This window comes from Lutra lutra, chromosome 10, assembly GCF_902655055.1.
Source record: "Lutra lutra chromosome 10, mLutLut1.2, whole genome shotgun sequence".
Classification (NCBI taxonomy): Eukaryota; Metazoa; Chordata; class Mammalia; order Carnivora; family Mustelidae; genus Lutra; species Lutra lutra.
In genome coordinates, this window is record NC_062287.1 from 95,616,457 (window position 1) to 95,634,078 (window position 17,622).

The 17,622-nt window shown below is 55.3% G+C and overlaps 1 protein-coding gene across 1 annotated transcript in view; it reads left to right on the forward strand.

Moving 5' to 3' along the window:
* The first annotated feature begins 2,636 nt into the window (after positions 1 to 2,636).
* CD82 (CD82 molecule) overlaps positions 2,637 to 17,622 on the forward strand; it is a 49,884-nt gene continuing 34,898 nt past the window's right edge. Inside the window, exon 1 of the mRNA XM_047692824.1 lies at positions 2,637 to 2,788. The gene's annotated coding sequence lies outside the window, so the exon portion shown is untranslated. The remainder of the gene's footprint in view (positions 2,789 to 17,622) is intronic.

The following is a 17,622-nucleotide window of genomic DNA, read 5'->3' on the forward strand; positions in this document are numbered from 1 at the left end:
TAAGAAGTGTGGACAGAGTTTGGGCACATGGGCTAGGGTGTGTATGTGCCCAAGCCCTAGGCCACTTGTGTGCACAGGACAGACAGGGGGCTGGGAAGAGAATCTGAGCAGATGGGCTGAGGTTTGAGAGGTCAGGGCTAACCCACTCTACACTGCGATGTTCCTACAGAGAATTCTAAAGAGTCCAAGAATTCTAAATTCAAACATGACCCTCTTGGTCATGATAAAGAATATTTCTTAAACATTTTATTTGTATGGGCCTCAATTTTCATATCAACATGTTAGGGGAGTTCTGTGGCATAGGATCCATAGACTCTGAGCTCCTCTAGAAGGACCCTTTTCTAGGGGGCTCTAGAGGGTGGTAGGGGAGTATGGCAAAGATTCTAGAATCTGCCTGCGACTGGCCCCTCCGTGTTGCCACAGCTGCCACTATCTCTAATCTGGAGTGACAGACCAGAAGGGGTAGCAGATGGGACTCATGTGACTGAAAGTCTGCCTGGTAGGGAAGGAGGGACTGATGGGATCCAGCTGTTTTGCTAACTGCCAATCACCATCACACACTCCCAGGCTGAAGGGAGGGGCATGGAACAGGGTAGAAGAGGAGGGTATTTTTATGCCCATTTTGCATGAGTTGGCTAGGAAGTCGGTCCAAGATGGAATAGCACAGTGGTTCTGAAAGTGGCCATGGGACCACTGGCGTCAACATCATCTGAGAGATTACGCTGCTGGCTGCTTGCAGGAAAGATGGCATCCCTCTGTGGGAAGGACAACAGAGTGGACCCTGCTGGGCTTAAAGACCTCCCAGCCCCACTCCCCCGACCCCCAGCCCCACTCTCCTGACTTGGTGTGGAGATTCTATAAAGGGGACTTTTTACTGGAAAGAGAACATTTGCTGAGCATGCGCAGTGTGCAAGAGCGGGCGAACATTTCATGAACATTATCGCACTTAATTCTCAACAGCCACCCTCGAGATTGGTGGTATAATTATTCCCCTTGTATGGGTTTCTCCCAGAGAAGTTCAGTACCTTGCCTTGCCTTGCCTTGGGTCACAAGGCTCCTGGGATGCTCCCTGTCTTCCTGATTCTCAGACCACCCCACCTTCTTTGCCATTATGCCTGACGGTGGTTCTCAGACTTGCTTGTGATTCAGAATCACCTAGAGACCTTGTTAAAACAAATCGCTAGGCTTCTACCCCAGAGTTTCTCATTCAGTCGGTCGGGGATGGGGCTCCAAAACACACTTTCCTAACACGTTCCCAGATGCTGCTGAGGCCGCTGCTGTTCCAAGGCACCACGCTTTGGGAACCACGGTGCTGGGCTGGGATCCAGCTCCCCGCCCTACTCCACCCAGGCACAACGGGCATAATCATACCCTCCCCACAATGGCGTCCTTGTGAGATGCCAATGAGATAATGGGAGTTAGAGAGCTTTGTCAGCTGCAAGGTGAATGGTCCTGGTCATAGCGAGGAAACCTGCCTGGGGCTGATCCCTGGGCCTGGGAGTGCGTAGGGCTGGGACACAGGTTCAGGCACCACAGCTGTCTGGAGATCTTTGCAGTCCATCTTAATTCTGAGTCACTTCTTAAGGGAGAAAGCCAGCTTCTGGGGCTCAGGCCAGCAGCCCCTCCTGCTACCTGCCTCCTCAGCCCACCCCTCCTCCCTCACCCCTGGCAGCCTGTTGAGCACAGCCCCAACAATTGGCTGGCCTGGGTCACTTTTCAGGAGCCAGTCCAGGCAAGCCCGGGTAGCATTGAGCTTGTGATTCAGGGCTTGGGGCCGGATCCGGCTCCTCTCCAGCGTGAGACTCAGAGGCCACGACTACCCTTCTCCCAGCCTCAGGCCGTTCACACGTGAAATGGGCGCAACAAGAGTACCATCGCATAGAGTTGTGTGAATTTAAGGGCCAGTCCTTTCAACATGGCTTGGCGTTGAGCTCGGCTCCTGGCAAGGGTCCAATCAGTGGTTGTTAGTATTTTCAAAAAGCGCCTGGGCCCAGGGCGCCTGCTGATAAGGGCTCCAACTTGGAACGCAAACCGCTCCCACGCCGTCCCCGGCCGCACCCGGATACACCCGCCCTGGAATGCCAGCTTGGGGGCCGAGGCCGGCCCGCCCCGGGTTGGGGCTGGCAGGGCAGAACAGGATTAGGGAGGCACTGAGGCAGGGAAGGGCGAGCCTGGGGCGGGGGTTCGCCCGAGGCGGCTGGGCCAGGGGAAGAGGAGAACGTGACCCGGGCGGGGTGGCGGGAGAGTCTGGGGGGAGTCTGGGACGGACAAAGAGGGCCCAGAAGGGGCGGGGCCGCTAGGCAGAGCAGTGAGTAGGGTTTCCCCTCCACCAGCAGGGCTCGAGCGCGACCCGGGTAGGACTAGGAGCCAGGATCCAGCCTTGAGGGGCCGGGTGGCGGGAGCGGCGCAGAGTACATATCTGAGGAGGCGTGGCGAGGAGGCGGGCACGGGGGCGGGGCTGGCGGGTGAATTGGGAGGCCACAACGAGCGGGGCGGGGCAAGAGGAGCCCCTCCCACCCCCAGGCCGGGGGAGGGGCTTACGGGTATCTCCTAGGGAGGCCTGGTGGGCGGAGCCGGGTTCGGCTCCGAGGCAGCAACATTCCCGCAGGGCAGGGGGCGTGTCCAGGGCGTGTCCTCCGGGGGCGGGGCCTGCTGCAGCCCCTGCGTTCCCCGACGGTCGCCGGGAGAACTGCAGAGTGACTGAGCCCAGAGCTGCGCAGTCGGACGCAGGCGGGCGCGAGCGGGCGACGCCGGGCTTGCAGCGCCGAGCAGAAAGCAAAGCCAGAAGGTGAGAGGGGCGGGGGGGAGGCCGGCCGGACCAACAGCAAAGTTAGTTCTCGTCTCTACTTCCAGAGCCCGCCTGGGCAGCTTTCTCGGAGCAAGTGACAGCAGCAGCTGGTGGGTGAAAAGGAGCCTAAGTCCCCGAGTGCTGACCCCCAGTTTTCCGGCTGTGTCGTCTACCAGCTGTGTGGCTCTGGGCCCGACTCCCCCACCCTGCTCTGGGCTTCTTGGGTTCCGTAAACGGAGTAGGTTGAACCAGGTGAAGTCCATGCTCCGGTTGCCCTTTCTCACGAAAGCCCTGGAAGGCGAGGGCTGGCAGGTGAGAGCGGACTGCAGTTCAGCCGCCGGTGTTCACAGCGCGCTGGCTGGCTCTCCCTGGCTGGTGGCGCTGGGCCAAGGGAACGTTCCCCTAGAGTTAAGCGAAGTACTTTAAAGTTCACACTAGTTTCTCCGATGGGGCTTGAACCCACAAGCCCCGGGGAAGCAGCGTAAAGCAAGGAAACGTCAGTCTCGCCTTCCCCCTAACACTGAGATCCCAGTAATACTTCAGACCACATCCTCAGCAGGGGCTTTTGTCTCCTTCCTGGGGCATTTCCAGGTGACCTGGCCTGGGAGGCCGTGGTTGGAAACCAGGGGACAAGTTCTTGGTGGGGCGGGGAGAGAAGGGGAAAACCCCGACAAACTTTGGGCCCGGGCCTCTTGCTGCATGCTCAGGGTTAGTTCATTGGCCTGGAGGTTTCTGTTCCTGGTGCTAGTGGGTGCTCTGTGCCAGGGCCATAGCAGCTGGGCGGCCTCATTCAATGGGCACGATCTGAAGCTCTGGGACCAAACTGATTAGGATTGCACTTCCCTCCAAGCTTCGGTTTCCCCGTCTGTAAAATGGGAGTCCTGGCAGAATCCAAGGGCGGTGGCGAGGACTAAACAGAGTAATTCATATACAGTGTTTAGCAAGGCGTCAGGCACCCAGTGAGCCCTCGCTATATGACAGCTGCTCTGAGGCAGGCAGGCAGGTGAGGGACTGGCCTCCTGCCTGGGAATGAGCCTGTTTTTTGGAGAGCAGGCTGCAGCCATTCTTGACCCTGTGAGTGCCAGAAATGGCCACCTGCCACCTGCATTACTTTGTCCGTTTCATGTTTGGGGAGTGTGTCATCTGGACCAAAAAGTGGCTGAGTTTTCTGTCATAGCGCTTGGGGCTGATGGTTGTCCAGTTACAATGTTTATGAGCACCTACTATATATGAAATGGAGCTAGGGGATACAGAGACGACCTAGACAGACCTGGGCTCTGCCCTCATTTGGGGCTGCTGACAGCAAGGCTCCCCCACTCCCACCATGCCCCTGCTGGGGAAGATAACACACACCCAGGGCCTGGAGCCAGATGAGATTTCATGGGTCTGTACTGCTCTGGTGTTTGGAGCCCAGCTATTCCACTGAACACTTGGCTTGGGGTGAAGGTGAGGGTCAATGTGGGCACTTGTTAACCTGTTCAGTCAAGGCTGGGCACCGAAGGAGACCAGGGGTGCTGCATGTCGGTTCCCTGAATGTCCTGGGGAGATGAACCCTGGAACACTCTGGAACCAGCTAGAAAGTAGTATGGGACAGAGTGAAGGCTGCTCTATAGGGAGGAGACAGTGTGTGTGCCTTTCAGAGGGGAGGGTGCTTAGGAGCAGTGAGATCCTAGAGAAACCAGGGCAGAGGGTGAGGGGCTCCTGGGCTCCCAGGAGCCAGTCCCGATTGGGCTTGGATCAGCTTGGGGCCTCAGTCTCCCCTGTCCAAGCATGTGAACAGCCCAAGATTAGAGTGTGGTGTTGTGGGGGAGGAAGAGGGTCACTAAGTGGGGCCCATGGTGGGGGATGGGGGGGTAGGGGGTTGGGGAAGGAGAAGATGTTCATTTCAAAGAGTACTTAGGAAGCAAATACTGGAAGTCTTCCCCGCCACCCCTCCAGCCCACATGATGCATGACAAAGGATGACACACTGCCCCCATCCTCAGTTGCTTACTGTCTGGGAAGGGATGCCAGTGACCCTGACAGGAGATCAGTGAAAAAAGTATTACAGGGAACTTTCATGGAAGAGGTGGAATTTGTGGTGGGTCTTAAGAATTACGAAGGTTTCCCCTGCTGCAGTGAGAGTTTTGGGCAGAGGAAAATACCTAGGCAAAAGCAGGAGGTCACCGTGTTCAGGGACTTTCTAAGAAACTGCTAGTTTAATCAGTCTGGCCAAAGAACTGGGACTCAGCAGGGCTGTGAAGGGGGGAATGGTTAAGTTGGATCAACTCATGGAGGGCCTTCAATGCCAAGATGAGATGTTTGGATCTGATTTGCAGAAAGTGAGAGCCACGGAAGGTTGTTGAGCCGGGGAGTGACGTATGCAGAGGGGCGCTTTAGGAAACCAGTTTGCCAGATGTGCTGGGGTGAGGGACTCAGTGGTCAAGGGAGAAGGATCCCAGGGCTGTGATGATGGGGAAGGAGGAATCTGCGGGCCTTTGGGGTGTCTGCTGCTGTGAGTGAAGGAAGAGGTGCCATCAGAGGGGTGGGAGGAGAGCCAGGGTGACTTGGGGAGAAGAGGAAGGATCCCCATGTCTTCGTATTCCCCCACCCAGCCTTGACCCTGGTGCCTAGCAGGGGCTCAGAGGTGCTGGGGAGGGTGAGGTGTGCTATGGAGTGATAGGGAGGAAGCCGCCCAGTAGGCCCAGTATGTTGCCTGTGAGGAGGCCAACCACAGGCTCAGGGCCTCTGTCACAGGCCCTACGGGGCCAGGGGTTGTCGGGGGGACATCTGGGCAAGTGGTGGGAGCTTGCACCAGCCAGCGGTGGGTTTGAAAGCAGGGTGGATGGGGAGAAGTGCCTGGGGCTCTCCCCTTCCTGGCTACAGTCCAGGGAGGGCTGGGGTGAAAGGTTAGGCGGTGGGGACACAAATTTCCCACGTGTGGGGGTGTGGATTTGGTTGGCTCTTCTCAAGTTTCTGCAATGTGGGGCAGTCCCGTCTCTCTCTCTCTTCCCTTCTCTCCTCTCTTTCTCTCAGCCTCAGACTTTTGAGCCACTGCCTAGCTCTCCCTACCCCCCCTTACCTCCCCAGCCTGAGGACCCAACTCTGTTCCACCTGAAGACCAGACAGCCCCCTCCTGGCCTGAGGCTGAGCAGACCCAAGCCTCGAACATTCCCGTGGATTTGGAGCATCTGGGGCCAGCTGGCGCCCCCTGGTTTTGGCTTGGCCCTGACCCTTTACTCCAGACCGTTATAACCACTTCTTCCACCCCAGGGGAAGCTGAGAGGAGGCGGTTAGGGTTTAATCAAGAGCATCAAACAGTCAGGAGTTGGCTCAGCGAGAGGTAGGAGGGAGGCAAGAGCCTGGGCCCCTTTGTGGGACAGGATGGGGCCAGGGCTGGGGGGCCTGTTTCATCTCAGCAGGAGCTGCCCTGCCCACCGGTTTCCCCTCTCTAAGCCTGGATCCAGGGAGCCAGGAGGGAAGCCCAGAGGTAAACACAATGAGCGCTGTGGTATGTGTTGCTTCCCTCCTCCCCTCACCCCATCCCAATGCTGCCTGTGAGGAGGCCAACCACAGGCTCAGGGCCTCTGTCATGGGCCCAGTTGGTGTCTGGGGGCTGGCTGGTTCCTGACTCACCCCTGGGGTTCCCCCTACACGTTGGTTTTCCTGTCAGCAGCTGATTCACTCTGTGCTGACACAGAGAAGCAGCTGAGCGGGAGAGAAGAAGCCTTGGGTTCTGGTTCTTGGAATTAGTTCCGGCTCCTTTGTTTATAGGTTGTGTGACCTCGGGTAAGTTCCTTCTCCTCTCTGGGCTTCCCTTCTCTGTGGTGCTTCGTTCCTTTCCTTGGCTTTTAGGAAGTTCTGCGGCCTGGAATCTGTTGCTTGTAAAGTAGAGCACATGCGTGCGCGCGCGCACACACACACACACACACACACACACACACACACACACACATACATCAGGTGAACTGCGTGATTCCTCTCACACAGGCAAGAATTGGGACTACCTCCTTACCTTACCCTTGCTTACTCCACCTGAAGCCGCCCTACCTACCTTCTGCCTATCTGCCAAATCAGGGAGATGGTAGAGCATGGCGAGAGCCGGACTCTGGAGCTAGAATCTTGGCTCTGTCCTTCCCAGGTTTGTGACCCTCTCTGAGTCTCAGTTTCTGAATCTGTAAACTGGGTAACGGGAGCAGCCTCATAGGATGACATGAGCATAGAACAAAAAGTGCATTCCCCGGGGCATGTGCCTCCCCAGTGCAACCCCAGGCTTTCTGAGGGCCAGGAGGTCTGAACGTGGATGGCAGCTTTTCTCTAAACCCTTCCTTGCCCTCCCCCCTTCCTCTGTGCTTGTCTGCACTGAGTACTTTACTCTCCCGCTGCTCTTTGGTGGCATATGGAGTGACTCCATGAACCCTCGCAGGCAGGGATTGTCCTGTCGATCTCTGTATCCTTGATTCCTGGTACAAGACCTGGCACACAGCAGGCTCTCAGGAAATGATGGTTGAATGAATAAGTAAGTGTTTTTCCTCGGGGTGTCCCAGCAGGACCCAGCACAGTGCCAGATCCTTGGCGACTCCTTGGCAAAGGTGGAGCTGGGAAGCCGGGCCTGGATGCCCATGCCTTACCCTTCGGGCCTGCCTGTCCTGCTCCTGGAACCTGGGACCAGGGAGGCGAGAATGGTTTGGCTGGCCTGGGACTGCTTCGGTCAGGGCTTCAGCTTCCCTTGTGAGGCCTGGCCTTTCCCCTCCTGAGAGGGGAACAGCTCGACTTCCTCTGGCTCCAGCCTGGTGAAGTGTCCCTAGCTTGGTTTGTGTTATTTGTGGAAGGTGCTACTGTCCTGTGAGGGCACAGGCTCCAGGCTGGGGGCATGGGAAAGTGCCCTCTGGGAGGCCCATCCCTGACATCTCTTTGCAGGCCACTAGGTGTGTCACTCTGGGAGGCCCCTCACTGTCCCTTCTGCCTTCTTTCCCCACGGTGGGGGCTTCTGACTCTTCTTCGGGCCCTGTGCCTGACTTTCTTTGTTGTGCTGGCAGGGGATCCGGGAAAGAAGTGGTTGTTTCTGAACCTAGGCTTCTAGAACCAATGTAGGAAAGTGGATGAAGCGCTGGAAGTCTGGGTTCACATCCTGGATCTGATGGGAAGCTGCAGGGTGACTTTGTCTAGGGAGGTGAGCCTCTTAGGTTGGTTTTCTTCTCCAGGCAGTCAGTGCTCCAGAAGCTGGCCTGGGGACCAGCTGGGGTTGGCCCAAGTTGGGAAGGAACCACGAGTGATGTCCCAAACCTAACTGCCTAAAAGTGATTCTTGCCTCTGCTACTTGCCTGCTGGGTGAGACCTTGGGCAAGTGTCTTAGCCCGTCTGTGCATATATTTCGGCATCTACAATGGGGATCATAATAGTATTTACCTCATAGTGCTATTGAGAATGATGTGATTTTTTTTAAAGATTTTATTTATTTATTTGACAGAGACATAGTGAGCAAGGGAACACAAGCAGGGGGAGTGGGAAAGGGACAGGGAGCCTGATGCGGGGCTCAATTCCAGGACCCTGGGATCATGACCAGAGCTGAAGCCAGATACTTAACGACTGAGTCACCCAGGTGCCCCAAGAATGATGTGAATTAATATATATGAAGCACTTATGACATGTGCTTAGCACGTGGTGAGTGCCATACATACGTATTTCAGCTGGTTTTGGTAGTGCTGCTATTATTAAGAGGAAGCAGGATTTCAGTCCTTGGGGGGTGAGTCTTTGGGGAAAAGCTTGGTGAATAGCCTGATAGTGGGGATCAGGAGACCCTAGCCTGTCCTTTACTTGCCTTGTGACCTTGGACAAGTCACAGCCTTTCATGGGCTGCAGAACTAGAAACTGTTATCCTGCATTTGCGGCAATTGACTTTTGTAAATGAGGCACACGTGACATCACAGCCGGCAGTCTCAGGGATTTATTCAGAAAGAGGACTCTGGGTGCCCAGTCCATTCTCCTGCACCGAGACAGACAGCCACTGTAGGTGGGCAGGTCCTGGTTCCCCCATGGGGGCTCTGTAGACACAGAATAGCAGAGCTTCCCCCACCCCACAACTGTACTCCAGGCTGAAAAGTAGATGAATAAGTACATTTAAATACACAATAATGGGATTATACAGATCAGATTGCAGACCTTTATTTTTTCCTCCTTCCTCAATTTTCTGAATCTCCTGCAATGATTCCATAGTCTTATGCTCACGAAAGAAGGAATGGACTTATACAGTAAAGCTATGGAGAAACTTACTATACATATTTAAACAGAAAGATACTATTTGAACTTGGGATCACAGTCTGGTTTTTGTTGTTGATCAATCATATTTGTTCCCAAAGGGATTGGGTGTTGGTTTGATATATCAATTGCCAAGCCTTTTATCAAAAGACAGAGGGAGTGTCTGTGGAAGCAGTGGCTATGTCCACTGGCCTCAGAGCCTGGGAGACAAGAGTCAGATATAGTTGGGAATGTCATCCCAACTTCCATCCCCGGGGAATACACCCTGAGGGCTGCCTGCCTAGAAAGCTTTCAACAGCCCTTGACACCAGAGGGCTTAAGAATAGAGATGATAATAATCTCTAATTCGGGGCCGAGCTATAAGGATTGAAGGATCTTAACATATGTTGAGGTTTTAGAGAGACCCCTTCTTCTGAATTTGGAACCAAATGGAAACAGATGACAGAGATGGGGCTCGGACAGGAAGCATCAACACTGAGAAAGCTGGCCGGAGAACACGGCTTTAGATCAGGGGCCCAGAGGGCTCTCCAACCGTCTGCCGTCGAACTGGCAGAGTTACCTGTCCGGTCACAAGCAGCGCTGGACAGGGGCCAGCCTCCCTGCAGGAGCAGGTGGTAGGAGCTGAGGGCAGCCGGGATGGAAAGCTGCATGCCCCACCGAGCATGCCCAGTGTGTCTTCGAGAAGAGCCAATCACAGAAGCCTCTGTTGGGGTCCAGGAAGTAAGGGAGGAGGCGGAGCGAGACTAGAGGTGTTCTCCTGGTAGAGGTCCCTCATTAGGGAAACAAGTGGAGAGGGCAATATGCGTTCCACTGATAAGTAGAAGGCACTTTGAATGATGTCAGGTAAGCAGTAAGCACTCAATGTTGATTTGTCATTGCTAATAATAATGGTAACAATGAATAATTCTACTATGGTTGGAAAATCACTTTCACAGTCACTGGTTTAGGAGATGGGTTATTGGAATGTTGTTGCTGTGGGACCCGATGAGATGCTGGAAATAAAAAGTCAGTGGGGCTAGGGGAGGATTGGTTTGTCTGAGGTCCTGGGTGAGTGAGTGGGTGGCTCGTCCTTGGGTCCCTATGGGTCACGTCGACAGCTCACCTCCCCGATCTTTCCTGACCACACAGCGGGGGAGTAACGGAGGCAGGCAGGATGTGTGAGTCTACTTGCACTGAACATTTAGAGGCTCTGGGCAAGGCCCCCTGACCCCCTTCCTCTCTGCCCACGCCCGCTCCTGGCGGGGCGAGCGGCAGGCTACTCTTTTGCCGTGACGCTGTAGAGCGTGCTTTTCAAACCCTGCGGGTCAGAAGTCCCCTGGGGGCAAGTCGGGGACCTAGGTGTGAGCCAGCTCTTCCTCCCAGCATCTGCTCACCTTTGGGCAAGTTTCTCAACCGCCCAGAACCTTGGTTTCCTTATCCGTGAACTGGGGGATGATAGCGGTACCTCTCCGGTGGCTTGCGGGCGGGGGTGTTACATGAGGTAATGGGTATGGGTGAACCGCTTAGCGGCGGCCCAGCACAGGAAGCCCCCTCAGTAAAAGCCAGAGAATGGTATATGAAGGCTGCGCCTGCCACTGCTATGGAGAAATAAAGAGTCCTTCTCCCCTGCACAGATCTGACTTTTTTTTTTTTTTAAGATTTTTACCTATTTATTTGAGAGAGAGAGAGAGCATGAGAAGGGGGAGAGTCAGAGGGAGAAGCAGATTCCCTGCTGAGCAGGGAGCCTGATGGGGGACTCGATCCCAGGACTCCAGGATCACGACCTGAGCCAAAGGTAGTCGCTCAACCAACTGAGCCACCCTTTGGGTGCAAGGGACTCCAGGTGCCCCAGATCTGACTCTTAAAAAATATATATGCTATAGAATTTAAGCAAACCTATCCTCCCTTAGCTTCCACTTACAATCCTGATCATGTGCACTGGGATGACGTCCACATGGAATGTGGACATTCCCTGGGAGAGGCCATGTCCCCCTTGTGGCAGAGGCCACCCAGACCAGTGGTTCTGAGGTAGGAAGGCTATCTCTCTCAACTGTTTAGAAACATCTTCTCCATCCGAACCAAATGGGCGGGCACACACACACACACACACACAAGCACAAACTTTATAATTACTGACGAATTTTTTTTTTTTTTTTTGAAAACCTTAGAGGTTGAGGGATAGATATAAAGGAGGCAAGAACCATTCAGAAATAAGTACTGGGAACAGTTTGGTGTACACACACACACACACACACACACACGCACGCGCTGTTGGGATTATACCACACGAACCACTTCCTCTGCTGCCGCGGTGGGTTAACATAGTAAAGGGAGGATTGTTCCATGTTATTCAATATTCTTCCTCAGCACATTTCCCATTCCTGTAGTATCACACTGTGGATCCACCATGACCCAGTTTCGCATTCTCCTACTGTTGCACGTTTTGGCCATTTTGAATTTTTCATTAGCTCCCACGTCGCTAGGGTGACTGCCTTGTCCATACATATATCTTGTGCTCACATCTAATACTCTCCACGGAGTAGATTCCTAGAAGTGGCTTTCTAGCCAGCTGGTTTTTAAACTTGTGGTCCGAGGGACCAGTTCTCAGGGAAAAATCCTCTCCCCCATACCCACCAGAATGTATCCCCAAACTTAGCTCTAGCCCCACTAGGGAGAGAGGGCACTGTGTCCCTAGGAGCTAGGTAGCGAGCACATAGAAGGAAAGGGGCCAGTGCTTGGGGTCTGTGTTGGGGGGGGTGGCGGGTAAGAGACAGAAGGAAAAAGACAGATACGGGGAGCTGTTCCTCTTCAACTAGAGTCTGAATCTGACTTTTGACCCTTCTCCTGTCTCCCTTCCAGGAGCCTGTGGTGTCATTAACTAATTATGAGATCTCTTTAGTATTTAATGACCTTTCTCCATGGTGACTCCTTCCTTCTCAGCAGCCTTCTGGGAGCCAGGGAATGAGAAGATGAGTCTGTGGGAGGAAGTTTGTCTGGAGTAGGAGGTGGGTCATGGAGGGGGACGGTAGTTCCCAAACTCTGACATATGGCAGAGTCTCCTGGAGGGTTTGTTAACACATGGTTCATGCCCCTAAGTCTTCTGATTCCATTGGTCAGAAGGACCAATGGAGTCGTAGGGGGCAGCCCAGGAAAGTGGATGGCTAATAGGTTTCTAGGAGATGCTGTTGCTGCTGGTCTGGGAACTACAACTGGAGAACCAATGGAGTCGTAGAATGGGCCACTGGAGACTGTGTGGTGAATCTTAGCTCCCAGTAGGAACCCTTTGGTCCCATCTGGTAAAGGCTTGCATGAGGCCGAAACTTACCTTTCCCCTGCCTCCACCTCATCAGCTTTTCCAGGATGTGCAATTATATATTTATGTGCAAGAGGATAAGATGCTTATCACCATCCCCATTTTGTAGGAAGGAGAACCGAGGCTCTGACAGGGAACTTAATATGTCCAAGTTAGCCCTGAAAGCCATCAGGAGCACTACAGAAACCCCAGCCTTGATACCTTTCCATGCCCCCCTTCAACAACACCCCCTACCCCGAACTATATCGCATACTCTGGGCTTCCGTCATATGGGTCCGGTGTGGGGGCAGAGGTGCATTCCGTGAACACTGAGGGGGACCCAGAGGACCCCAGGTGAGGGGGCTGGGGAGGCAGGGTCCCCCACACTGTCTCTGAACCAGGGTCTTGCTCTGCTTTTTATCCGCGCCCCCCGCCTACTAGCCATTCAGTAACGTGCCCTTCTTCTAAGATCTAATGTTTCCAGCCCATTTATATTCCCAGTTACTGTTCAGGGCATTTTTCTGGGAAGCCGTGGAAACATGTTCCTAAGCCTGGCTGTGGTCAGGCAGGCACAGCAGAGGAAGAGGAGAGAGCCCTCCTCTGTTGGGCAGCTAAGATGTGCCAGGCCCCACCCGGGGCACTTTGTAGCCATGGTGTCAGTGACCGAGTGGCCCCCATTTTACAGATGAGGACGTGGAGGGTCCCAGGGCTGTAGCAACGTGCCCAAAGCCACAGCTGCAGGCCTCAGAGCTGGGCTTCCGTTCCCAGATTCCCTGGTCTAGAGTGGCAGCAGGTCCTGGACCAAAGGAGCTAGGGTTGGTGGGGGTGGGCTGCACCCATCAAAGAGGGTCCGCTGGAGGGGTATGGCTACTCTGGGACTCTTAGTCTGGCTGGGGGAGGGCCCTGGCCTACCCATCTGGAGACCCAGGTCACACAGTGCTGTGCTGCCGCCTGGCTGTGTGACCATGGGGAAGTCACTCCCCTCCTCAGGGTGTTGGGAGTTCTTATTTCTGCTAATGATACCTTACACTTTATAGCTTTTAGCTGTGGACATTTTCTCACGTACTTCTTCCCCACAGGCCTCCCCACACCTTGTGAAGTAGGCAGCAAGGGTGTTATTTCTGAGCCCATTTTACAGATAATGACAGGCTATGGGTGACATGCCTGGGATCTGACAGCTAAGGAGGTGCTGGAGCCAGGACTGGAACCCCTCTTACCTTTTCTCCCTGTCCTGAGCCTGGCCCATCGCCGCCAAGCTGCCTCCTTAGAGAGGAAGGGGACCTCTAGCCTCCTCTCTATTCTCAGCCTCTGCTTTGGAGGTCCCAGGGCCTGGTGGATTTTGGGTGCAAGGGACTCCAGAAAAGGACTGCACCGGGATCCTTGCTCTGGGCCAGGAACCTGTGGAGGGAAGATAGGGTGGTTCGGGCCATCCCTGTTACGAGCTCCTGCCTGGGCATTTGGGGCCCCTGGTGGTGATGGGCCCCAAATGCCCAGGGAGTGGGGGTCAGGCCCAGCTCTGCCTTCTCCCTAGCCCCTGTCTTCCCCTCTGGATTGTGTCTGCCCTCCTGTACTCCTGAACAGTACAGAATTTCCCAGACTCCCAGACCGAGGTGCCTGGGCCCCGAAGCTCCGTCTGAATGCCCTCACCTCCTCCCCTGTCCCCTGACCTGAGTCTTCCTCATTCTCTGAGGCCCGGCTCTGGCCACCGTCTTCCCTGGGGCCAGCTGTGGCTCATTGGCCAAGCCGACTCAACTGTCTCGGGGTCTGTCCATTGGGTGAGCTAGTTAACCAGCCCCCAGAGCAGAGGCTGTGGCTGCTGTGGGTCTGAGCCCCTCAAGGGTCCGCCAGGCTTGTAGGGCTCAGGGTGCTGGGTCTGTGTGGGCTGGGGGCGCCTGACCCCCTCAGGGTCAGCCTCAGACCTGTGGCTTTCACATTTTGTGACCTCGAGCAAGTCCCCTCTCTTCTCTGTCCTCTGGCTTCCACCTCCTAAAAATAAGAACACAACTTTCCTCACTGACCACTTGCGAGCCTTGCATGAGATAAAGCGTGCAAAACACCAACCCCTGATGTCTGGTGAGTTCGAGGCACTCAGGAAATGCCTGTCCCTCTCTCCCCTGCAGTCAGCTCAGGCTTCATTCTGCCTCCACCCACCTGACACCCTAGAGCAGGTGTCTGGCTGGGCTTTGGTCTAAGGCTTGCGTTATATCTGCTCTAGCCTGGGTGGTGTTCTAGACTGATAAAAGGGGACAGATTGCACAGAAGGACAGAATCAGCTGCAAACAAATGTGTTTAAACAGGCTCTGCTGGTTCCAAGTTGTGACCCCAGGCATAGTACCTCCCTGAGCCTCAGTTTCCCAATCTGTAGAAGGGGGATACTCCTACCTTCTCTGTTCTTGGGATCCCAGTAGAGGTGGGGTAGGGGTGGGAATCCCAGTGGCCTGAAGCCCCAGGGGCTGCCTCCCAGGAGCCTTGAGTCCAGCCTGCCGTGGCTGATTTATTTGTCTGCTTTCCTACTGCATCACAAACAGGCCCTTCTCTCTCTGGCCACCTGGAGGCTCACCAGGCCATTAAGCCATTGGCTCTGGTGCTGGTGTGCTGGTTGCCTGGGGGAAGCAGCATTCCTCGGGGGGGGGGGGGGGGGGGGGCAGGCCTGAGGCCCTGCCTGACTGCCTGAGACCAAGGTGGTGTCACTGCAGGTCCTTATGCTGAGAACTCTTGGAATGCCAGGGGCCCCTAGGGCCCACTGGGGACACCCTTTCCTGTAGTGCCAAGCACCTTTCCTTTCCATGTCTGTCTATCTGTACTGAGATACTCCTCCTCCCAGTTCCCTGTGGCCCGGAACCTTCTCACGGTGATAATAATCACATGCTTCCCTTCATTGTGCTAGAGCATTTTGATTCCTCAAGTCTCCTACTTCCCTGTAAGGTAGGAACGAATTGTTGTTAGCCCAGAGAGGGAAGGGGGCTTGCCAAGGCCCACGGCTGGGACTCGTGACCTTTCCACCCACACCCATTCCCCACCTCTTGGCCGTGCTCACATTCCTGGCTAAATTTTGCCTTGCAGCGGCATGCCCCAGCATGGGAGTGGGAAGCAGGTTGAGAGGAGGTGGAAATGGCAGAGCCCTAGGTCTCCAGGGTGAACGGTCCTAGATTCCGGCCCCAGGAGCTCTGGAAGCTGGCATAGGGCCTGTCCCGTTGCACAGATAAGGAAACAGGTTTAGGAAAGGGCAGTGATTACGGAATAGAGCAAGCTGGGCTCTGTTGCTCTCTTCTTCTGCCTCCCAAGGGCCCTGGGGACTTAAGTTATGGGACCCCATGGGGCTGTTTGGGACCTGGGTGCCCATTTGGGCTGAGCTGCTGCTGGCAAGGTCAAGTCCTCTGCCTCCGTCGGCAGTCTGAGGGGTCCATGAGTGGCTGCAGTGCTCCTTTGGGTGATTCAGACCCAGTCTGCTCAGAAGGGGTTATCAGAGCGGGCAGTTTCCACCCAGGGCTCTGCCTGGTGCTCCCAGAATCTGGGGGAGGCCAAGGCTGTGGTGAATGTGCTGGGGAGGGGCTGGGCCATTGTTGATGACTGGTGGGGGGAGGATAGTGTGGGTAAGAATGGGAGGGTGCCAGTCTCTCAGGGAGAGCACAGGGAAGGCAGGCTCTCCTGGCTACGGAAGAAGGCGAGGGGTAAGCAAGGGGGAGGCGGAGCTCCCAGGACCAGATTCTGCCTTGGTGAGCAGGGCCTGCATTCCTGGGTGGCTCTTGCCTTAGGCTCCCTTGGGGGCTTCCTGTGCAGACCTGAGAGGGCCAGAGGCCCGTGGGTTGGAGTTGGGGATGCATAGGAAGCTCCCTTCACCTGGGATCTCTCTCTGTGTTGCCCACCCCTGTCATTCTGTCTCTCTTTCCTTATGTCTGGGTCAGTGCCCTTTCCTGCCACTCTTTTTACTCCCCGCCCAACAACAGCCTCCCACCAGTCAACTTTGCCTTCCCTCCAAGTACCTCTGAAGCCAGAATGTCTCCAGAAGTGCCAAGACCCAAGGGCACCCTGGCTGAGGCTGCCCAGGCCCTGCTCCTGGGCAATCCCAGAGGACCTGATAGGCCTGGAACCCTTTTTCCCTGGGGATGGAAACCCATCAGGCTGTGCCCCAGCTGTCAGGTGTCTGGGTTGCTTCAGTGTCCCCTACCCTGTCTGGGAATTTAGGCCTTGGATGCCCACAGCCAGCTGTGGAAATGGATTTCTCCAGGCCACTCCTCCTTGGAGCTGGGTGCCGGCCCTGGGGAAGGCTGGCTAGGCTGGAGCCGGGGGCCTGTGTGCTGGCCAGTTGCTGTGGGACATCCTGGATATCAGAAGCTCTCAGGATGCAAGAGGAGGAGACTTGAGAGCTGGTCTTGGACACAGGGAGGAAGCCACTGGCAGAGACAGGGACGTATACAAAAGGGAAGACGCAGGTTGGGGGGAAGGACTGAAGGAGAGAGTATGAGACCCTAGAGAGCCCTGACTCAGAAAAGTCAAGTAACAGGGGCAGATGGAGCCAGGGTTTGACCCCACGTGTCTGATGCCCACCCTGTCTGATGCCCACCCTAACTACCCATGCCAAGAGAATTAGGGCCACCAGACAGTGCTCTGAGAGAGTCTGTGCAGAAGAGTCTTCTGGGAAGGCTGCTTGGAGGAGGTGGCCTCTCAGCTGCTCATTCTCTTTCTTCTTGAACCCAATGCCTCGGAAGAGAACCCAATGCTGTGACTGAAGGGCCTGCCTAATGCCATGTGGGGGTCCCTGATTAGAGCCCCCTTCTTCATCCCCAGTTGCCTCCCCGGGGCCCACATTTAGCACCCACCCTCAGTCTTGGGAACCCCAGCCCTGGCCCAGACGTTAACCCTTTATTAACCACCCACTGCCAGGCTCTGCGATGGGTGTGCAGGCTGGCCCCTGGTGCCCCGTGTGGTTCCAGAGGTCTTCAGTGGGCTGGGCTTAGAGACTGGGCTGTAGAACCCAATAAATGCAGGCTGGGCCTTGGTGAAGCTATTTTAGTACCTGACCATTTGTGAACTGGTTTCTGCGGGCCACGTCACCTGACAGCAGAGGGTCGGACTGTGGGGTTCAGCTCCTAGCTTTACGATCTGTGTGACCTTGGGCAAGTCCCTTTCCCACCCTGAGCCTCACTTTCTTCACCCGTTCACCCATAAACTGGAGATCAAAGCAGTCGTCCCCTTGTTGGCTCATTGCAAGGATGAACCAAGCCACGTGAAGCACTTACATGATCTGGCCAGTAGTCATGGCCAAGCGCTGGCTATTGTTCCTGTCCAGTACCGGGGACTGTGTTCTCAAGTGACTGTCTCGTCCC